This window comes from Piliocolobus tephrosceles, chromosome 8 (assembly GCF_002776525.5).
Source record: "Piliocolobus tephrosceles isolate RC106 chromosome 8, ASM277652v3, whole genome shotgun sequence".
Lineage (NCBI taxonomy): Eukaryota > Metazoa > Chordata > Mammalia > Primates > Cercopithecidae > Piliocolobus > Piliocolobus tephrosceles.
The window spans coordinates 95,367,697-95,392,258 of record NC_045441.1 but is presented as its reverse complement, the minus strand read 5'-3'; the positions used below and the strand labels follow the sequence as shown (position 1 = coordinate 95,392,258).

The 24,562-nt window shown below is 39.8% G+C and overlaps 1 protein-coding gene across 2 annotated transcripts in view; it reads left to right on the top strand.

The window, feature by feature from the left end:
• The first annotated feature begins 204 nt into the window (after window positions 1-204).
• CCDC146 (coiled-coil domain containing 146) overlaps window positions 205-24,562 on the top strand; it is a 135,826-nt gene continuing 111,468 nt past the window's right edge. The window contains exon 1 of one of the 2 annotated variants that reach the window (XM_023192539.2): window positions 205-223. The gene's annotated coding sequence lies outside the window, so the exon portion shown is untranslated. The other variant, XM_023192537.2, reaches the window with a different exon arrangement.

The following is a 24,562-nucleotide window of genomic DNA, read 5'->3' as shown; positions in this document are numbered from 1 at the left end:
TAAAATAACTCCTCCCCATGTGGTTGAGATATAGCCCACTTGTTTCTCGTCCTGCTAATCCCAAACCCAAAACACCCCACAGCTGCTAACCATAATAAACTTAATGGTCAACACCAGAGTCATATAAATAAGTTTCCCCCTTCTGGCGTGTTTTCCTTAAATCAGCCAATCCACAACTCCTGTGAGAAGACCAGAGGGATAATAGCCATATACCTTAATAAAGGTAAGGTTCCACAGCTGCTCTCTCACTCCCCACCCACTACTGAGCTCCCTGCCACCACCAGACTTATCTGCGCTCCCCATCAGCACCCCTAAGCTGTCAGATCTGTAAGTAATACATTTCTTCTGTTTCATGCATTTGATTTCACCTTTTCATTGTTGTCATTGTGTCTCACATGACTGACACAAAGGAACCTGACGCCTCATCCGTCAGGGCTCTTCTAAAGAGCAGCTATCTTGGCTTATGGCCACTCTTCACAAAGAGACCTTAAGACCAATTTATAAAGCCATAACAGTAAAAATCACAACAACTTGAGTTTATTTGTAACAAAAGTTATGCTAATAGTAAAAATTATCTTCAAGGTTTTCTAAGCTAAAGATAAAGGTTTGTTTTGCAAAATTAAAGAACTTAGGACAACTCATGCATATTGATCCTCAATCTAACAATTTAATAAATATTTCAAGAATCTCTCAATATACATGGATGCACAAGTTATAGTTATTAATTGCTGGGTATAACAGGCCTCTGATAATTATATCCAAGAGCTTTCAATAATAGTTTCAAACAACTGTGCTACCTACCCTTTTGGGTAGTATCAATATCAGCAATTTTACTGCCTGAGAACTCCTCAAACAAGCGATAAATTGCAAACTTTCAGAATATTCAGAATTATTGGCTTCAGAAAACTTTATTTCCATAACACCACCATTAAGATATTGTTCTTAATTGGTATCTGGAGCTTTATAATTCTTTTATGATTATTCGAAAATCTATGGGTCTCACAAGTTTTTAACCTACTGTGTATAACCTACTTTGTCTTCCTTCAGTTGTCTTTGTCCTTTAACCTACTTTGTCTTCCTTCGGTTGTCTAAACAGAAACTGTATCTGCAAAAATGGCAAAAGTGCAGATGACGACTGAAGGAAAGCAGAAATCCACTTCCAAGGGTCCAGGTGCTTGGCATAACATTGGAAAACACAGAAGCTGCTTACAGCATTCATTGTTACTAATGCTATTTGCACAGTTGGCCCAGCCCTGCCAAGTTGCCATGCATGGGTGTCATGCTCTCGTCTCATATTGCCTGAAGAATGTGTTCAGTAAGACAGTCACAGGCCTCTGCAATTTATACCCAAACTACTTTTACAATCTAGTCATTCACTTAGATTCTTGGGATCTACTCTTTGTTGTTCCCCTCATCAGGGACTCTCCCACATTTATAAAGAATAACTTCAGATGTCTAAGGAAACTGGCATAAATTCAAAATACATGATGTAAGATCATGGCTATCCACCAATCTGCCTAGTCACATTGCCTCCATTGCTTTTAAAGCTATGCCATTCATACTAAAACACCAAACAAAATGCTTGCATAGACCGCACTTTGCAACCCCTGAGTCTGTTCCTAACCTTTGAGATCCTGGCTCAAATCTCATGTCCTTCAGGGAACTGCCTGAGTAGCCAGCTCACAGGGGTTTCTCCAACCTCTCAACTCTTCCCACATCATTTGGGGCTTAAAATATTTATTGACTAATCGGCATAAAATATTTTGCATAGAAAATGTAGAGTCCCATTGAGAATACATGGACACAGAGAGGGGAACAAGACACACCAGGGCCTGTTGGGGGGTTGGGGGCTTAGGGAAGGAAAATTAGAGGATAGGTCAATAGGTGCAGCAAACCACCATGGCACACATAGATCTATGGAACAAATCTGCATGTTCTGCACACATATCCCTTTATTTTTAAGAAGAAAAAGAAAATTGTAGAGTTGCCCACTGACATTATGATCACATTAAGCAGTAAGACCTAACAGGGCAGGAACTACACTGTGTTAATTCACTCCTTGGGATGAATGTTCAAAGTGATGCTTGGGCTGGGCACAGTGGCTCATGCCTGTAATCCCAGCACTTTGGGAGGCCGAGGTGAGCGAATCACCTGAGGTCAGGAGTTCCAGACCAGCCTGGCCAACATTGGCAAAACCCGGTCTCTACTACAAATACAAATATTAGCCAGGTGTGGTGCATGCCTGTAATCCCAGCTACTGAGGAGGCTGAGGCAGGAGAATTGCTTGAACCTGGGAGGTGGAGGTTGCAGTGAGCCAGGATCACATCATTGCACTCCAGCCTGGACAACAAGAGTGAAACTATGTCTCAAAAAAAAAGGTGATTAAGTGATGCTTGGAAACCAAGTCACACAACTCCCATCAATGGGCTGTGTGGGTTAATGTGGGACACCTGCTTCCCAAATTGGCCAGTGCTGCCTAACCATGAGGCCTGGTACTCCAGACTTTTTTTTGTCCTATTGAATATTTAATCCTATCCCATTTTCTTTATATTGTTAATTTTTTTCTTACGGTATAACATACAGAGTAAACCTCACAAATATTAAGTGTACAGACCAGGTTATTTTTTATTATTTATTTTTATTTTTTTTGAGACAGAGGTTTGCTCTGTCGCCCAGGCTGGTGTGCAGAACCCAAGACAAGTTCATTCTTAAGTACAAGGCATGCATAAGAATGATCACAGAATCTTATTCATAATCTTCAAAACAGGAAATAATCCTTTTGTAAACAAAATAGAATGGATCAACAAATTAGGGTATATTTGGCGCTATCTCGGCTCACTGCAAGCTCCACCTCCTGGGTTCATGCCATTCTCCTGCCTCAGCCCCCTGCGTAGCTGGGACTACAGGCGCCCACCACCATGCCCAGCTAATTTTTTGTATTTTTAGTAGAGACGGGGTTTCACTGTGTTAGCCAGGATGGTCTTGATCTCCTGACCTCGTGATCCGCCCGTCTCGGCCTCCCAAAGTGCTGGGATTACAGGCGTGAGCCACGGCGCCTGGCCAGATCAGGTTTTTCACATTTGCCTGTAACCAACATGTCCATAACTGAATTTATCATTCTTCTCCCAATCATCTGTGTTCTCTTTGTAAGTTTGAGAGTTAAATATCTCCTTTAAATATGTATCTCATTGATTTAACTCTTCTCCCACCATAGTCTCAGTCTGATCAGGATCTACTTCCAGGAACCTGAGGTCTCCTTTGAGACCTTCCCGGTCATTGCTCCCACCCAAGATAACCACTATACTGGCTTATATATTAGTTTGCCTTTTCTTGAACATCATATAAATGGAGTCATACAGTATGTTTTTCTTTGTGTCTGGCTATTTTTGCTCACTGTTATAGTTGTGAGGTTCATTGATAGCATTATGTGTAGCAGTAGTTCCATTCTTTTTTTTATTGCTTCTTAGTATCCTGATGATAGAGGACAGTTAAGCCCCCAAATTGAGGCTTAGCTTGGGAGGGTTATTGGTTCTTGGCTTCAACCACGTAGAATTCAAGGGCAAGCTGGTGGTGGTAAACAGCAGCTTTTATTGAAGTGGCAGTGAACTGCAGCAGCAGAGGTTCTGATCCTTGTGGAGCAGGGCTACCCCATAGGCAGTGTACCCGGAATAGCAGCTCAGAGGCAGTTCTGCACTCATATTTATATCCACTTTTAATTAGATGCAAATGAAAGACTGGTTTATGCAGAAATCTCTAGAATGAGGGTAGTAACTTGCAGGTTGTTGAGTTGATGCCATGGAAAGGGGCAGTAACTTCCCGGTGTTACCATGGCAATGGTAAACCAACAGGGCACACTGGTGAACATGTCTAATGGGGGAGGTGCTTCTGCCTCAGACCTGTTTTAGCTAGTCCTCAATTTTGTGCGACGTGCAAGCCCCGCCTCCGAAGTCGAGTTCTGCCTCCTACCTCACTACTGTGTAAATATACCCTAATTTGTTGATCCATTCTATTTTGTTTACAAAAGGATTATTTCCTGTTTTGAAGATTATGAATAAGATTCTGTGATCATTCTTATGCATGCCTTGTACTTAAGAATGAACTTGTCTTGGGTATACACACAGGAGTGGGGTTACTCTGTCATAGTTTAGGTTTGTATGCAACTTTAGTAAAGACCTTCAATCAGTTTTTCCAAAGTGGTTGAACCAGCATACACTCGGATGGGTATTATGTTAGATGCTCTCACACGTCCAGGGTTAATATAAGTGATAGCTTTCATGGTATTCTCTAGTTAGGATTTCTACTTCTATCTGTATGTGCTTATGTAAAGCAGCACTGATTTATAAATGTGACCTCAGTTGTCATGGGTCAGTGTGTCAGATGTTGAACTTTTCCAAGACTTGGAGGCTGTAAAATCATTTTTGTCTTAATGCTGTGAGTCAAAATCAAAACATTAAATTATTTCGCCTAAGCGAAATAATTGGCTCTTTGCTTTTTACCAAGAACCAGGCATTTCCTCCCTTCATTTCCTGAAAATAATTCTTGTGCCAATCATTGTTAAGTAAGTCTTTGACCTGACTTAGCCAAGGGGTGGAGAAAAGGAGGCATAGGAACATTGCATTTGGGAGGCATAAAAGGGAGAGCCAACATTGTAGGGAAACACCAAGAAAGTAAAACTATGAATCAAAATAGAATACGAAACTAAAAGTAGAGTGTGGAGGTATACAGATCATCATGGGCAATGATGAAGATGGATTAAGTTTGTTGATATATGACCTTTTCACGAAAACAGGTTATATATAAAACTATGAACTGTTGTACTTCTTACAAAATATGTAATGGCAGCATTGGTGTCCAAGTTTCAGTTGCATGTCAGATTTGATGAGTATTAAGATGTCAAGAACCTTGTGAACAATAATTTTGGACATTAAGTCTTAATCTATTTAAAAGATAAAAGATACAGCATTTACTATGTGCCAGGCACTGTGCTCGATGTTTATAATTATTATTGCTAAAGCTACTGAAATTAAATTCATCCCTTCAACTCCTCCTTGGTTTTGAGCACCTCCTGTGTGCTGGATTGTGTTAGATACCATGAGAATTTATGGACATAAAGCATAAAAAGGTTCCTATTCTTTAGAAGCATTATTTGTGAACAAGAAGATTGAAATATTAAATGTCAACAAAAGACATATGATTGTGGACCCCGAAGATACAAGCAGTGTTACCAGAAGCTTGATTGCTGTGGGATGAGATGGTCTAGAAAGATTTTTAGGGCAGTAGGACATGAAAGGGGATATTTCATCCATATACACAGGGTCCACTATGAATCTGTTTTTTTTTTTTTTGTCCATACCCATATATGCACATACTTGGAATATCTTCATGTAGATGACCCCAAAGTACCTCAAACTAAACATACTCACAACTAAATCCATTATGCTTCTCCCAAACCTAACTCTGCTCCTCGGTTCTGTCAGTTGGTTCTCTGTTAATATCTCTTGAATTTGTGTTTCTCCATTCCTACCACCTCACCAGTTAGAATGCCATTTCGTGATAAAGATGTGAAGAGAGACTGCACAGTGGCAGTGGCAATGAGGAAAAAGGAGTGAATACATTTAGAAGAGATATTAGGGAAGTATAAACGACTTAGTGTCTTTTAGACTTATATAGACTTAGTGTCTATATACTTAGTGTCTGAGTGGATGGAGTGGGTGAGGAAAAGAATCTAAATTGATGCTTGGCATTCTGATTTAGGAAATCAGCCAAATTATGGCACCATACATGAGAGTTCAGAAGAAGCAACAGGTCTGAAGGGAATGTCCAGTACGTGGATCTGAGCTTATGGGGGAAGTCTCTGGCTACAGGTGTAGACACAGTAGGTTCTTGATATAGTATTCAGAATGCTTTCTGAAAGACTTGCAGCTTGATACCTATGTATATTTAACAACACAGTCTACCACTGTGTATTTAAAAAAGATGCTGCCATTGTTTACCTAATTTCATACTTGTAAAATTGTCTTTTTTACGAGGATATTCATATATTCAAAAGATGCTTTATTTTCTATATATTTTGTTATTTTAAGGCTGGTAACAGATTAAAAAAATGCTGGATTTTTTAAATAATTGTTTTTGAGATAAGGTCTGTCTCTGTTGCCCAGACTGAAGTGCAGTGACACAATCTCAGCTCACTGCAACCTTTACCTTCTGGGCTCAAGCAATCCTCCCACCTCAGCCTCTCGAGTAGCTGGTACCACAGGCACATAACACCAAGCCTGGCTAATTTTCGTATTTTATGTAGAGATAGGGTTTCACCATGTTGTCCAGGCTGGTCTCAAATTCCTAGGCTCAAGTGATCTGCCCACCTTGGCCTCTCAAAATGCTGGGATTACAGGTGTGAACCCCTGCACCTGGCCTAAAATTTTAATTACTGAAAGTATTGGTGCTCTGCTGATGCTACTAAAGCTTCATTTATTTTGTAGGTTGGACTTTCTATAGCGTTACTAATGAGCTTCTTGAGATAATCCCTAATGATATTTCAAAATTTTTTTAAGGAATTAAATATTTTCTATTTTTTTTTAACGTTAATTAACTGGTTACAAAGATGAAAAGATAAGAACCCCACACTCAAGGAGCTTACGAAGTAGTTTCAAGTATGTAAATTTACTTTTCAGAATGATTCTGTAATGGGAGTTTTGAGATATTGCTATTTCCATCTTAAAGATTCTGGAAGATTGAGACTGCCCTGGGTCACACATCTGGGTGGAATTTGGAACCCAATCTTCCATTTCCTGCTTTAGCACACATTTCACTTGACATTGTTCACTTGACATTCATACATTTAAACACTGCTATTTTAGGCTTTACAATTTGACTTTTAAAGTAGACTGTGTATTAAAACAAAGATAAATATGTAACACTCTGTTTAAATATTTCTAGTATGTTTCCCCATCCTCCCCTTGGTTATCACCCCTCACTAACAGCTGTACTTATAGGCTGTGCTTTAAAAAATGACTAAGTTTATTTTATAAACCTTCCTGCAAATCTTGCTATTATTGGCATGTTTTCACTTTTCCTTCAGACATCCAGGCACCCTTGCAAGAATAATTTTTCAAGATTTTCTTTGGCTGTCAAGAATCTTTAAAGAGACGGATAGTTTATTGAACAGTACAGATAGGTTCTATTGTTCCCATATTTTTGTTATTATTGTTTTTACTCTGACAGTGGGGTGGAAATTTAAAAATCTTTCCAGTATGGAAGAAAACCTTGTAATGCACTTAAATATTTGAGATACCAACATACCTTAAATCCATTTACAAAGATTTAATATTGATGCTAAGATTATAAGAATACAGGCCATATTCCATTTTCCTAAGTAGACTAATACCCCTCAATTCAGTTAAATTGTACACTGCAGAAGCAGTCAGGGTAAGAGGAAAGAAGGCACTGTGTTAGGGTGTCCTCCTCTTGGCACCTTTAAAATGATAAACGTGGAGATTGATTTTGGCCAGGAATCTCGGGTATTGTCAGAACAACTCTATTTGAACAAGCTGTGCTTAGCGGTAAGAGGGAGTCAGAAGGGTGCTGAAAATCGGGCACAGAGAAGAAGAAAGATAAAGAAAAATTGGTCCTTTACCTCCTCACATACAATCTGTGAGATTATCTTCCTTTACTCATTCTGAAAAATCTTTCCTGAGCGTCTACAATATGCCAGACCCAAAGCTAGGAATGGGAGGAAAACGCAGCAGTGGCCCTACCCTCAGCGGCCCATCTGTCCCTCTGTTTGTGTGGTTTATTTGCCCCTCTTCTCCTTTATCCTTTTCTAGTTCTTTACTGACATACGAGATCCTAGTTTGTATGTGTATGTGCATATGTGTTTAATTATATACTTAATACAGTTTTAATCACATCTTTATTTTTCATTGGTTGTTTACCACTGTTGTAGCAACTTGATTAAATATTAAAAATAATAATCTAAACTTTGATACTGGCTTTTTAAATAGTCACTGACCAAATGTTGCTCTTCAAAATAAGTATTAGGAGAAATAATAGTATTTTCTCCTTTGAGAGAAGGTTGGCTTTGGAAAGCTCGTGGCTCTTAGTAGTGAATGTGCGTCTTGCAAAACAATGCCTTTAGTAATGCAATCACTATTTTAATACACTGGGGACTAAAGATGGAAGCTTAAGGATTAAAATAAAATACCTTTTTCAACAAAAAGAAGTATTAATATATAGGTGGACAGAGAGAGAGTACTGTTGTCTGTTGGGTAGATTCCTTGGCAAATAAACAGAAGGGAGTAGGACTGGGAATCTGTCCATCTGGTAACCAGACTTACAGGTAAATCAGTTAAATGAGTTAGCAGTAGTCAACCCAGAAAAGTTAGCTAAGACAAGGCAATTACTAAAGTTTTCATTAGGCAAGCAAGATTAGGTTCTCAATGGTCAAGCAGTGAGATGCAAGCCAGACTGGGAAGTTAAGGAACAGAGTATCAGGGAATCATAATAAAATTGTAATAAAATTTATTTAGCCATGGGGCTAGTTTTATTTATGTAAAGCTATTTTAATATATAAAATATATACATAGTACAAAATCCAGAAGGTGCAGAATAGTAAACAGTGAAAAGTCAGCCTTCCACCCCATTCTACGATCTAAACTGCCCCTCCCAAGAGGCAACCATAATTAGCAATCTTTTACATAGCCTTATAGAACATCTATGCACAAAGAAGTGGTAGTATAATATACACACTTTTTTTCACATATATATACAATTTTTTTTTCATTGCATAGTATTTCAAGGCATGAATGGAACATACTTTTTAAAACTAGTTCCTTATGAGACATTTAGGTCATTTCCAATCGTCTGCTATTACAGATAATGATAGAGTGACTAACTTTATACATGCATCATTTTATACTGGAGTAATCATGTTAAAACGTCAAATTCCTAATAGTGGGATTGCTGGGTCAGTGGATTTGCTCATTCAAAAAAACCTTTGTGATAAAATTATACTATTTTAACTGTTTTTAAGTGTACCATTTGTGTTAAGAATATTCACATTGTTGTTCAACTAATCTCTAGAACTTTTTCATATGCAAAACTGAAATTCTACACCCATTAAACAACTCCCCAGTTCCCCTTTTCTCCTACTTTGTTTCCATGCATGTATCTACTTTAGATATACCTCCTGTAAGCAGCATCATACAGTATTTGTTTTTTTATGAATGGCTTATTTCACTTAGCATAATGTCATCAAGATTCATTCATGTTGTAGCCTGTGTCAGAATTCCTCTCCTAAGATGGAATAATAATTCATTGTGTGTGTATACATATATATACACATACCATATAGATACAATATACAATATATATGCACCCATATATATGTACCACCATACACAGACAACCCCCCCATATTTTGTTTATCCATTCATCCACTGATGGACACTTGGGTTGCTTCTACCTCTTGGCTATTGTGAATAGTGCTGCTATTATGATAGGCATGCAAATAAGTCTTTAAGATCTTGCTTTAAGATCAGGTATGGTGGCTCACACCGGTAATCCCAACACTTTGGGAGGGTGAGGCGGGCAGATTGCTTGATCTCAGGAGTTCATGACCAGTCTGGGAAACAAAGTGAGACCCCAGCTTTTACAAAAATACAAAAATTAGCTGGATGTAATGGCTCATGCCTGTGGTCCCAGCTACTTGGGAGGCTGAGGTCAGAAGATGGCTTGAGCCTAGGAGGCAGAGGTTGCAGTGAGCAAAGATCATTCCACTGCACTCCAGCCTGGGTGAGAGTGACACCTCATCTCAAAAAAAAAAAAAAAAAATCCTACTTTAAATATTTTTGGATATATACCTATAAGTGGAATGGCTGAATGATGGGTTATGGGTTTGTGTATTTAAAAATTTTGTTTTTATTGCCAAGGTACTCTTCATAGAGGTTGTAGCAATTTGTGCTCCTACCAGTAATAAATGAGTGTCTCTTTACTCATACCAGCACTGTGTGCCATCTGACTTTTTGACCATTGTCACTCTGATAAGGAAAAAAACATGTTATTTCATCATAGTCTTTTAAAATATTTTTCTTAAAATAAGTGGAATGGAGTTTTTTCATATGTTTACTGTTTAAAATGTATATTAATAGGAAATTTGAGATATAGGAAGGTACACAGATCAGGGGATAATTGTCATTGAAATGATAGTTTATTACTCACAGTTCCTGAAGGAAGGGACACATCATGTCACAGTGGTGAGTAGGGTGTCACATGGGAAAGTAGTGGGGTTGGTCACAAGACAGAGGGAGAGGGCTGAATTGTGGGCAAGAGCCTTTACTGTGGTTTTCAAGATAAGGAATAGATGAAGTGGGGGTAAGCAGGCCTAGGATTGGCTAGTTTGAATACTTTCATTGGGCTTTGGGCCCGTTCATAAGGGCTGTCCCTAGTTGTCTGAAACCTGGCACTGGGGTGATAAAGGTCAGTGGGGGTGTAGATTCTGGATTAGTCAGTTGGAATTTGAAAAGTGTGCCCTCAGGAGGGAGGAGGAGGTGAAGTCGGTGACTCAGACATAATATAATATCAGGTTTTCCAGAACAAGGTGTATGCAGGCCACGTATGTAGGGCAAATGTTAAAGCAGTAACTATGCAGAAGCAAGAAATGTAGAGCCTTAGTACATGTAGGGTTTTATTACAAAGACTCACTTGTAATATTTTTTGTATGAATTCTGCTCACATTTTTTTTCCATTTTTTCCATTGAGAAATTTAGTTTTTTCTCATACATTCATAGGAACTCGTTATACATTTAGAAAGTAGGTCTTTGTGTACAACATGCACTGCAAAAATCTTCCTGTGAGTTTATTGTAGTTTGAGTTTGCTTATGACAGTTTTTCCCCCATTTTTCCCCATGTGGAAATTAATTTTTTTATGTGCTTGAATGTATTGACCTTTTTCTTTGCAGCTTCAGGATTTTGTGACATAACCTTAAAGACGTGTTTTTCTGAGGTTATAAATATGTTTCCTGTGTTTTTTCCTAGTATCTTGATGGTTTATTTAATCATATTTTCACCTTTGTTGAAGGTAGTATGTTGGTGCTGGGGAAACAAAAAGGAGATACAAGCAACAAGGTTAGAACCTAATGCCAAGTTATTACCTTCTGAGGCAAAATTTCTTTACCTCTTTTCAGCCTGTACTATTCAGGTGGAGGCAAACAGATACATCTGAGTAGCAAAATACAAAATAGAGAGGCACAAGAATTACCTGACATTAAACCTCAGATTAGGAAGATAGGAATTTTACTATCTATAAAGGCTACAACTAAGAATGGACAGGCTCAAAATCTCTTAAATCTTAATGGTTTGGAAAGAAAAAAAACCCTGATCATTGGGGGGTGGGAGAGTGATTGAGTAAAAATGGGTCTTAGGTCTAGCTTTGTATGTTCTAGCTGTGCAAACTTCAAGTCATTTAAGTTCTCTGAACCTCACTTTATACTAGTAAAACATTTTTCAGCTCATAATACTTCAGGGATACCTCACTGCCTACCATGATTGTTTTACCATCTTTTAAAATTGCTTTTATCACTTTTTCCCCGTGGCAGTCTTACACAGAAGCACTATACATAAAATAGATTGGAGGTCGGACGTGGTGGCTTAGGCTTGTAATCCCAGCACTTTGGGAGGCTAAGGCAGGTGATGGCTTGAGCTCAGGAGTTTGAGACCAGCCTGGGCAGCACAGTGAGACTCTCTCTCTACCCAAAACAAACAAAAGACTACCAAAAAGAAAAAAGACTACATGTGGCATGGTGGTGCACGCCTGTAGTCTCAGATACTAGGGAGGCCGAGGTGGGATGACTTGAGCCTGGGAGGCAGAGATTGCATGAGCTGAGATCAGACCTCTGCACTCTAGCCTGGGTGGCAAGGCCAGACCCTGTCTCAAAGAAGAAAAAATTCGGATGTGGTGGATATAGAGGTGAGGGATGTAAAGTGAAGGCTCCTTGTTCTTCCCTTCACCCTATCATCACCACCAACCCCACCACTCCCAGGCCCCCCACCTCAAGGAACCACCGGAGAAACCCCTGCTCTGTAGAGATAATTTGTGAACTGAATAAAACCGAATCTTCTCACTCCAACCTTAAAACCCATCTCAATACAGCCTAAAGGAAACAGAAAGCCTTGGAAAGCAATATGGCTATGCTGAAGTCTCCTTCAGGAAATGGAGGCATGACTTCCACAGCGTATCAAGCAGCAAAACTTCCCCAAATTCCTCATCACAGCAACCTCTCCCACACCTGTTTCTTCCCTCTTTTAAAATCTCCTCAGAAACAGGCCTTCCCACCCTCAGCCTATGTATTTCTTCTCTGTATCTTTGTCCATCTTCTCCTTGATCTCTTTGGCCATTTCATTATTTTGTAAAGCAGTCTTCAGAGTTCCTTCTACTTTTTCTTCCCACCCAGTATCCCATCATCACCTCATAAGTACAGACACAGAACTGGACAATTAATAGGTGGCAGAGGGAGACTGTAGATACTCTTGACTTTTTCTCTGCCTTATTATAAGGATTAAGTGTCACCATCTTGACCTCATAGTCAAATCCCTCTACAATCTGATCCATCATTTTTCTCCAATGCTCCAGCCATATTAGACGTATTATTGTTTTCTTAACTAGTGCCTGGTTTTCCACCCTGCTGATGTCTTTGCTCATCCTGCACCCGGGCCAGGAGTGCTTGCTTTCCCGTTTCTGTGCTCAGATTTCTACCTATCTTTCAAGGATAGCTGAGATCTCGTCTTTTCTCCTGAAGCATCTCCCTTCCTGACAAAATGTGATCACTTCTGCTTCTGCATCCTCTCAGCATAGTGCTTGCTCTTACCTCATGTCACCTACTTTCTTTCTTGTTTTTCAAGCTGATTTGTAGTAGCTTTAGGAACATTGAGAGCAGGAAGCACATAGTATTCTTTTTGATGCTACTTGTGAACTCTTAGCTCACTGTTTTACATATAGTTATGCTAAGATTTTTCAAAAGAGCAAATATATCTAGTAATTAGTAAAGCCCCTTGCTAAAATAATCACATTACTGCATCACTATTTTAAAGCAAACTTAAGAAATTTATTCTGGATTTCTAAATGTATTTCCTATATCAAGCCAACCTAAGTTCTCGTGATTTAAATGTTTAGAACCATCATACATCTCTTCCAGTTTTATTTTGCCAGCTGAGCCCTCAAAGGGATATTTGATAGGGAGGCAATGATTTTCAAATATTTTTTGAAAGATAAAAAATACTTTGGTTCAAGTGAAATTAGAAATAAAACCTCATGATACGGAATAAAAGCGGAACTGTTCCAGCTAAATAGTGTTTCACACATTATACATTCTGCTGGCTTCTTTCCCAACCCCTTTCTTCAGTGTTTTGAAAATACGTCTGCAGGAGCTCTGGGGATACAGTAGGGTCTTGACTCTAGCAACTCAGAATGTTAAATACCAACCCTGCTTTCATCATGAAAGCATTGGTCTTTCCTATCCCACTTTCATAGTTATCCATGATATCAGGGCCTTTCTAGGTTTCTAATAGTTGGCTTGATCAGGTTGAATGAATTTATTCCATATAGGACAGAAATTTAAAAGTCACCATCACCAACACAACTTACTTGTAAATGACACATTCTGAAAGAATTATTTTATCTAACAAATGAAAATAAGGACTTTGCTGTTTACCCAAAAAGTCTTTGGCTTCCAAAGAACTCACAAAGTCTTTGTACTTAAGCAGAATTTGTTCAGCAAATTCTGCCATGTAACCATGGGAGTAAAATAGTGTTTGGAGAGCATAGAAACATGTTTGCCCTTTCTGTCAGGGTTGTTGTAAATTTTGACTTAGCTGCAGGAAGAAAATAATTTTTAACCACTAGGTTAAGCAGGGACATTAACACACTTGGAGATATATTAATTTTTGAAATATCTCCTGTTAGCAAAATATCATATAGTTGTTTTGATAAAATACAGAAAGAGATGTTTTACCTTAAGCTGAGATACAACTGGAATCATTTTCCACTTCCTGGATTCACACATAAAGTCTAGGGGGGATGAAACTGAAGTTTACTGTGTGTATCTATTACCTATGGAAAATTAGTCCACTTCCTGACCGAGAAGGTCAGGACAGCTGAAAATGGATAATTATCTACAAGTGATAAACAGTTTGTAGGTAACAGAGGCTTTTTTTCCCCCCTAGGGAAGACTTTTAGTGAGCATAAAGCATTGCCTCCTTATTCCAGCATTAATCATAGCAAACAGAGATGACACTGGAAATGCTCCTAGGGAAGTGTCCAGCACATAGTTGGCGCTCAGCGAGTGGTGCTCTGTTTATCATTATTAGTATGCAGAAACAAGAATCTCTAAATAAAATTAAAACAGGTTAGAGTCTTGGGGAAAAAAAATGATATTACATTACCGAATGGGACAGAAATACAAGCAAATAATTTTGTGGACCCTTTGATAAACTTTTAAACATGAGCACAAATTCCTTGACTCTTGTAGAAAATGGGAAAGTGGTAGGGTTTGGCTGTGACCCCACCCAAATCTCATCTTGAGCTGTGGCTCCCATAATTCCCACATGTTGCAGGAGGAACCAGGTGGGAGGTAATTGAATCTGGTGGTGGTCAGGGGGGTCTTTCCCCTGCTGTTCTCATGGCAGTGAATCAGCCCCACAAGATCTGATGGTTTTATAAATGGGAGTTCCCTGCACAAGCACTCTCTTGCCTGCCGCCATGTAAGAAGTCCCTTTGCTCTTCTTTCATCTTCCACCATGATTGTGAGGCCTCCCCAGCCACGTGGAACTGTGTTAAACCTCTTTCCTTTATAAATTACCCAGTCTCTGATATGTATTAGCAGCGTGAGAACAGATTAATACCTAAAGCAAGCCAATTTTCAGAGATAAAAAGCAAGCAGATCTTATGTGTTCACAGGTATGCTGCACTTTGTATAAAGGGGGTCTTTTGTAATAGAGAAGCAATTCATCATAAACAGTATCATTCCCGTTAATTACTCAGAGAAAATGTTGAAAACCAGAGATGAAACTCTCAGATTGAGAGCTTAGAAAGTTATTACTTTGAAAAAGTCTTACTCAAAATACTATGCATATAGCACCATGCTATTCATGCACTTAGTAAGCAAATGGTAAATATTAATTGGATTCCAATAGTAATGTCAGTTATTTTGAGGAGCTAAGACAAAGTCTTGCGTGTGTATTTTGAAATGCGATTATTTCATTTTAAAAGGAGAGTATAGGCCAGGCGCAGTGGCTCATGCCTATAATCCCAATACATTAGGAGGCCAACATGAGCAGATTGCTTAAGCCTAGGAGTTCGAGATCAGCTTGGGCAAAACAGGGAGACCCCATCTCTATAAAAAATTAGTCGACCATGGTGGCACATGGCTGTAGTCCCAGCTACTCAGGAGGCTGAGGCAGGAATATCGCTTGAATCTAGGAGGTCAAGGCTTCAGTGAGCTGTGTTCACACCACTGCACCCCAGCCTGAGCAACAAAGTGAGACCCTGTCTCAAAACCAAACAACAACAATAACAAAAAGAGTATCTATTCTCAGAGATTAGTGTAGATTTCTTTGTGACATGACTAATAAAATAATACTGATCTTGAGAGACCATGCTATGTCTAAGAAGATGCAGAGCACCAGTTAGCCAGAGTATGATTTTAATTTATTTACCTCTGAGAGTTTAGATGAATAAAGATGCAGAGGCAGTATTGGATATGGGCATGGGGACAGCAGGCTAACTGCTGACCTGATAGAGAATTTGTCAAGAAGTAGAAAGAGCAAAGTCTGAATAAGTGAAGAGGAACCATTCTGTGAGAGTGTGGAAAAGAAGAAAGGCAGTAAACAAGGAACAATTAAAGGAATAATAGCAGCATTGATAACAGAATTTGTTGTAGGGGAATTAAATTACAGTTTTATTACGGCAAGTTATTTTATATAACATTGCTTAAAACTAGCTAGTTACTAGCCCATAGCGATTTTTGTTGTACTGATCTGACTTTTTTTTTTTTTTTTTTTTTTTTTTTTTTTTTTTTTTTTGAGACAGAGTCTCGCTCTGTCACCAGGCTGGAGTACAGTGGTGCGATTTCAGGTCACTGTAACCTCTGCCTCCCAGGTTCAAGCAATTCTCCTGCCTCAGCCTCACGAGTAGCTGGGACTACAGGTGCATGCCACCACACCCAGCTAATTTTTGTATTTTTAGTAGACACAGGGTTTCACCATATTGGCCAGACTGATCTCGAACTCCTGACCTCAGGTGATCCGCCCACCTCAGCCTCCTAAAGTGCTGAGGTTACAGGCATGAGCCACCGCACCTGGCCTGTACTGCCTTTTGACTACATGTAAGAGCTGCATATCTACTTTCTTTTGGTGGGCACACGTTATATGTTACATATTATAGCAATTATGTTATAAATAACATGAAATAACGTGTGTAAGCATGTATGTGCCTCATCCACAAGGGAAACCTACCCATATACAGAGAGTTACATTCACTTCAATCTGCAGCTGGACCTAACATTTAGTGAAAATTGTCAGTCAGATTCATTTATAGCCATTCCATGTTAAGACTTTGAAAGCTATTAAAAACATGAGATATAGGTTACTTCTAATTTGGATAACTTTTTGAAAACATTTATGAAAGACTAAGTTTTAAGATCATTAATGTTGAGGAGTGGAACAAGATTGCCAAATAGAAGGCTCCACCAATAGTTTCTCTCGACAGGGATGTCAATGTAACAACTATCTACAAAAAGGAAACCTTCATAACTACCCCAATCAGATGAATTCTCGCAGTACCTGGTTTTAACTTCATATTGCTGAAAGAGGCACTGAGAGAATAGGAAAGACAGTCTTGAATCACCAATACCACCTCTCCCCAACCCCCGAGCAGTGGCCACGTGGCACAGAGAGAGAATCTGTACACTTGAAAGAGGAGGAGATTACAGGGATGGTGAGACATTGGATTGAACTCAGTGCTGCTCTGTCTGTCACAACAGAAAGCAAAACCAGGCTGAACTCAGCTGACACCTGCCCAAGAAGGGAGAATTTAAACCAGCCCTAGCCAGAGGGGAGTTACACATCCCAATGGTTGGAACTTGAGCTCCAGCAAGCCTTGCCAGCACAGGCTAAAGTGCTCTGGGGCCCTACAGAAACTTGAAAGGCAGTCTAGGCCACAAGGACTGCAACCCTTAGGTGAGTCCTAGTGCTGAACTGGGCTCAGAGCCAGGGGACTTGTGGGGCATGTGACCTACTGAGACACCAGCCAGGGTGGCTAAGGGAGTGCTTGCACCACTCCTTCCTCAAGCCCAGGCTGCATGGCTTGTGGCTCCAGAAGAGACCCTTTCCTTCCACTTGAGGAGATGAGAGGGAAGAACAAAGAGGACTTAGTCTTGCATCTTAGATACCAGCTCAGCCACAGTAGGATAGGGCAGCAGTCAGAGCGGTGAGGCCTTCTTTCCAGGCCCTAGCTCCTGGATGACATTTCTAGACATACCCTGGGCTAGAAGAGAAACTGCTGCCTTGAAGGGAAGGACTCAGTCTTGGCAGGACCTTGCCTGCTGACTAAAGAGCCTCTGGGCCCTGAATAACCAGCAGTGATACCCAGGTAGTACACCATGGACCTTCAGTGAGACTCTGAGACTTGCTGGCTTCAAGTACCAGCTTGGCCACAGGTGAGTAGAGCAACAAGCAGGCTCTTGGGGTCCCCAATTCCAGGCCTTGGTTCTTGGGTGGCATTTCTGGACCTGTCCTGGGCCAGAAAGGAACCCCCTGCCATGAAGGGTGACTCCCAAGCCAGGCAGCATTGAGCACAAGCTGACTGAAGAGATTTGGGGCCTTCAGGGAACATCCGTGGTAGCCTGACAGTACTCCTCACGGACCTGTGATGGTGGTGGCCATGAGGTGAGGCTCCTCTGCCTATGGAAAGGGAAGGGAAGTAGGAAGGACAGCATCTCATGATTTGCATGCCAGCTCAGCCTCTGTACAGAAGAACACCAGGTAGACTTCTAAGGTTTTTGACTGTAGTCCCTGGCTCCTGGACAGTACCCCTGGACCCACCCACCCAGGGTCTGGGGAACTCACTGCCCTGAAGGAAGAACACAAACCTGGCTGGTTTTACCATCTTCTGTTTGTAGAGACCTAGGGCCTTGACAGAACATAGGTGGTAGTCAGGTAGTGGTCACAGTGGGCTTTGGGTAAGACCCAGTGCATTCCCAGTGGTGTTAGCCACAGGGATGCTTGTGAACACCCTTGTGTTCTGTTCTAGGTGGCTCAGAACATACAAAGGCACTTCATTTGCTTGGGAGAAAGTAAAAGAAGGAAACAATAATTTCTTCCTCATAATCCTGAGAATTCTTCCAGATCTTACCCAAGACAAGGTAGTATCTCAGTGAGTCTGCAAGAACCACAGTGTTTCTGTTCTTGAGGTGCCCCCTAAAGCAGATATGGCTTAGATCACAATACCCAAGTTGTGTGTCAAATATCTGGAAAACCTTCCCAAGAAGGACAGGTACAAACAAGCCCAGACTGCAAAGGCTACAATAAATGCCTAACTCTTCAATGTCTAGTTACAGACAGACATCCACAAGTGTCAAGACCATCCAGGAAAACATGACCTCACAAATGAACTAAATAAAGTACCAGGGACCAATCCTAAAGAAACAGAGACATGTAACCTTTCAGACAGACAATTCAGAATAGCTGTTTTAAGGAAATTCAAGAAGACACAGAGATGGAAGTTGGAATTCTATCAGATAAATTTAACAGAGATTGAAATAATTAAGAATCTATTGATGAGAGATGTGCAAATCAAAACTCCAATGAGATACCATCTCATCCTGGGTTTAAATGGCTTTTATCCAAACGACAGGTAATAACAAATGCTGTGAGGATATGAAGAAAAGGGAAGCCTCATACACTGTTGGTGGGAACGTAAATTAGTATAACCACTATGGAGAACAGTTTCTAGGTTCCTCAAGAAACTAAAGATAGAGCTACCATATGACCAAGCAATTCCACTGCTGGGTATATACCCAAAAGAAAGGAAATCAGTATATCAAAGGTATATCTGCACTCCCATGTTTATTGTAGCGCTATTCACAGTAGCCCAGATTTGGATACAACCTAAGTGTCCAACAGATGAATGAATAAAGAAAATGTAGTACATATATACTATGGAGTACTATGCAGCCATAAAAAAGAATGAGATCCCATCATTTGCAACAACATGGATGGAACTATAAGCCAGGCATAGAAAGACAAACTTTGCATGTTCTCACTTATTTATGGGAGATAAAAATTAAAATAATTGAAATCATGGAAATAGCAACTAGAAGGATGTTTACAAGAGGCTGGAAAGGGTAGTGGGGAGGGCAGGGGGTAAGTGAGGATGGTTGATGAGTACAAAATAAAAATAATGAGATCTACAATGGGGACCACAGTCAAAAATTAATTGTACACCTTAAAATAACTAAAAGAGTGTAATTGGATTGTTTGTAACACAAAGGATAAATGCTTGAGGGGATGCATGTGCCTAATAAATACTTCATCTGAATTAAATTTGAATGAGTTTAATTGAGTGATGAACAACTCACGAATCGGGCAGCCCCCAAAATCACAGCAGATTCACGGAGACTCCAGGGGTGCCTTGTGGGGTCAGAACAAATTTATAGACAAAAAAGATAAAATGATGTATAGGAATTGGAAGTGAAGTAACATAAACAGCAAGATTGGTTACAGCTCACTGTTTGTCTTATTTGAATGTGATTTGAACACTCAGCAGTCTGAGTGGTTGAAGTATGGCTGTTGGGATTGGCCAAAACTCGGCCATTGTTACAGGTGCATACTATTAAATTAGGTTTTCAGTTTTGTCTATTAAGCTAGGTTACTGTTTATCCACAAGGACTCAAATGTAGAAGTATGGAGTCCTTCTCAGGCCATATTTAGTTTGCTTTAACAATTCCCCCCTTTGGTCATTTTCTCACTTTTGAGAGATTGACCAAAACCTTAGTCATTGATGTTACTATGACTATCATAAATGTACTTATATAGTTTTGAAACCCACTGGGAAACAGAACAGTAGGTTTTGCAAGGAGGGAATAAGGACTGAGTAGAGGGTACCTCCTTATGCTGGAACATCCTGTTTACAGGAGAAGAAACAAAACCTGGTCTGTTCTAGCATCTATGTGTTTTCTTAAAGCCTTAGTTTGATTATGTCACATTTGGCACAAATGACTCCATTTTAGTTTGGTTTGGTTTACTGGGGCCTAGTATATAAGCTCAGTCCAAAATAATGGCCTTCCATCATTTTGTTTTTAAAAATTCCCCCTTTTTGGCCAGGTTCTCACTTAGGTGAGAGTGTGACCAAAACTTAGGGCCTTAGCACTATTCTCAGTTACCATCATTTTGGGTTTCTGGTCTCAGCATGTCATTCATAGGTTACGGTGCCCTCATGGTCACCCACTTTTCAGCATCTGTCATTAAAGTTGAAGACAGACCATTTGATGTTCTAGAGATGGCTGCATGCAAGCATTTAAAACCTTTGAGAGAATACAGCACACCGGGGAGACTATTATTATGACTATTGGGAGGATAATACCAAGAGTTTAGACTATGCTTCTTACCCAGGATCCCCATAAACCAAACCACATAAAAGTAAATAAATTAAAAAATGAGTTAGAGGAAGAATCTACTTGCTTGACTAAGTGGCCTTTTAATGAATGCTCTAGAACTGAATTTTTATAATCTACGTTTGACGTATACCTAACAATAGTATGGACCCATAACAATAGCTGAGTGTTGGCCAATCCCAGCGGCCATACTTCAACCACTCATAGATGCTGAGTGTTCAAACTGCATTCAAAATAAGGCAAATGCCGAGCTGTAACCAGTCTTAGAGTACTAGTTTCTGTACCTCACTTCCGATTTCTGTACATCACTTTACCTTTTTTTGTCTATAAATTTGTTCTGACCACGAGGTACCCCTGGAGTCTCTGTGAATCTGCTGTGATTCTGGGGGCTGCCTGATTCGCAAATTGTTCATCGCTTAATTAAACTGCTTTAAATTTAATTCAGATGAAGTTTTTATTTTATCACCCCAGTTACCCTGGTGTGATTATTATGCATTGCATGCCTCTATCAAAATCTCATGTAGCCCATAAATATGTATACCTACTATGTACTCACAATTTTTAAAAAGATCATTAGTGTCTCTAAAATAAGGAAAAGGGGAGTAAAACTAGTCTCTGCCCAACTAAAGGTTTATAATCCTAGCAAACTAGTACTCTAATGAATTTAAATGACCACAAATGATTCCTCAAACTTGGGCAGCACATTGCTAACAAATGAAAAGTTTTTCGATCTGTGGCCTAGTTCATTTTCTTTTGCTATATGCATGTGTGTATCTACATACGCACAAGTACGTACACACGCACTGTAGTTACATCACAACACCCCACTCTCATAAGGTGGTATCTCCAAGAAGATGCAGTATTTGAGGCTTCAATCAGTCATCACCCCCTCATTTCGCTGTCAAGTGTCTTCCTAAGTCAAAAGAAAAATTTTGTAGAATACCATTGTGTAATACCATGATGATTTTTTAAGACATCCAGTAACTCAACAAAAATACCGTTGCTGGCAGAAGCAAGGAAAAGCAAATCTATATCTAACATAATCTAAAATAAGTATCTATTGCAATGGGAATGAATATCTACCTTCTCCACGAAGTGTCACTGGTACCTCTCAAATGACATCATTACAGGGTGGATGGGTGGGATGCAACTGTGCTGCCTCCTCATCTCCAACTTCTACAAGGCCAGCTTGTGCCAGGGCTGTTTCTGTAAAAGTCTGCTGCACATAAACTTATTTACTAGGTTATCTAATCCCATGGATTCATTACCATCTGCATTCCAGCATTTCTCAAATGTGTTCCTGAGCCCTAGATGTCTTTCCTGATCTTCAGACTAATATTCAAATGCCTATATCCACTTCGATATCTTTGAACTTAAAATGTTCAAAACTTCTGATTCCAGCCTCCCACCCCACTCCATTCCACTCCTCACACACTTTCCAGTCAGGCTTCCCCTGCAGATTTCCTCATTTCTGTTCCTGGCAGCTCCATCCTTCACGGTTGCTCAGGCTAAAATCTTGTAGTTTTCTGTAATGCCTCTAATTGTTATTATCTACCACTGACTGACCTTGGATCAGCAAATTTTGTCACCTCTACCTTCAAAATAGATGTATCTCACTGCAATCTTTCATCATGCTTTCATCATCACTTACCAAGAATATTGCAAACATTATCAAACTGATGTCCTTGCTTCAGTCCTTGTTTCCCTACAGACTATTACTACTTGGCTACAAAAGCAACTCCTTTAAAACTGGTTGAGATCATGTCTTTCCTCTGCTCAAAACCCTAAACGGCTCTTATCTACTCAGAATAAATGGCACAGTCCTTACCATGGCTTAAAGGCCTAGGTGATCTGGTATACCACTCCCATCCCTTGTTCATCCCCAACCACCCAAGCTATCTCTGATCTCATCTCCTCACCACCCCAGAGCCTTTGCTGTTTCACACAGACCTCTTTGCTGACCTTCAAACATGGTATCCACTCTCCCAGACTTGGGGCTTTTGCACCTAATATTCCCTTTGTTTGAAACACACTTATCCCAGACATCTGCCTGGCTTACACGCTCATATCTTTAGGTCTGTGTTCAAATTTCACCTCCACAGACAGGCCTCTTCTGACTGCCCTATATGAAACAGCACCCCCTTTTCTAGCACTCCCTTATTAATGTTTAATGGTATTTATCATATATTTGTCTCCTCTGATAAATATTTACCATATATTTGTCTCTACTACCCACTGCACGAGTGTAAGATTTTTTTATCTATGTTGGTCACTGATGAATCTGCAGCCTCCTAGAAGACTGACACGTGGTGTGCACTCAGTGAATACTCGATGAATGAACTAAGGCTAACTTTACCCCAGCATTTCCATCTCCGTAAGTCTGAGTTCTAAGACATTTCTGGCTTCTCAATTATAGTTACCATGAGCTGCTATTGAATGTAGGTTTGTATTAACTAAGCAAGCAAATTATTAGACTCAAACATGTCTTCTCAAGATAGCCTATTAAATCTATAATTTCTGGTAAATATACCTATACCAGTAAATTCAGTCACATCTAAAATTGTTTCTTCTTAGACAACCTCAGTCTCTCTCTACATGTCTTCTCCGGCCTTCTGCTGATATAAGTTAGCAAAGTTGTGCAAAGCCTTCTCTTTCCATTAGACTTTAGGATTGATATTGGGGCATGTCCTGATGGCACATCTGGAGATGCTGATGAGTGGGATGAAGGAGCCTAAGGGAGAATTTGGAGTGTTCCCCCAGGAAAGAAAGCAGCAGTGCCCTCCTGCAAGAGGACATCCTTGTCAATGTCAGGGGAGGGACTACTTCAAAAAGCAAGGAGGGCCCAGTCATGTTTGGGAACTCGACTTTTCAAAGTATACCCATTTCCTCTCATTTCCACCTCTTTCCAGTCAATCAACAAAAGAGACCTGGCAAACTTAAGACATAGTAGACATTGTGATCTGGAAATGCACAGAATGAAATTGAAGTTGGGAATTGGCCACCTCGGCTTGTTACCTCTGGGGAGAGGGACAGGATTGAAATTGAAGTGGTTTGTGAAGGAGTCTTTATTTTAATCTGTAACTTCTTAAAAAATTAAAGGATTCATGGATTTTATATTAAAATTAATTTCAAAATTATAAGTAGTACGAAAAATAGTGCTTTTTTCTTCAGGAATTCAGTAGGCTGGAACAATCATTATTGGGCAGGCACAGCAATATGCATCTGTGTGACATGTCCCCACAGGCATGTTCCTAGGACCCCTTCTAAAAATTTGCCACTGTTATGTTCCCAGTCCTATGGTATATAGTAAGTCCTCACTTAACATCGTGGATAGGTTCTTGGAAACAGCAACTTTAAGCAAAAACAACATATTGTATGCCATAGGAACTTCATTCTTGTTTATGTCAGTTAACTTATGGTAAAATTGGTTTTCTTACATGGTATGTTGTTTTAACGTCGCTGTTTTCGAGAACCTATCAACAGCGTTAAGTGAAGACTTATTGTATTTGATCCTGTCTTGCCATATTCTCCCTGGCTGTAATTGCTTCTCACCTATGTTCACAATCTCTCAAATCCTCAGATTTGACCCTACCCACTACTTTCCCAATCATAACTGTGGCCTCTTTAGACTACAACTTTTTCTCTGTGGCAACATATTATTAATCACTTTGAATAACAATACTCATGTCTCAAATTTCCTTTACTCCTATTCAAACAGATTGATTTCAGGATAGAACTTAGACAATATTGAATAATAGATAATAAGGAATATATAGGCTGGCATAGGATCAAGGCGAGGTGCCAGGACCCCATCTACTGTCATCAGAGAACTCTGCCAATAAGAGACAACTATTTAGGGCCGGGCGTGGTGGCTCACGCCTATAATCCCAGCACTTTGGGAG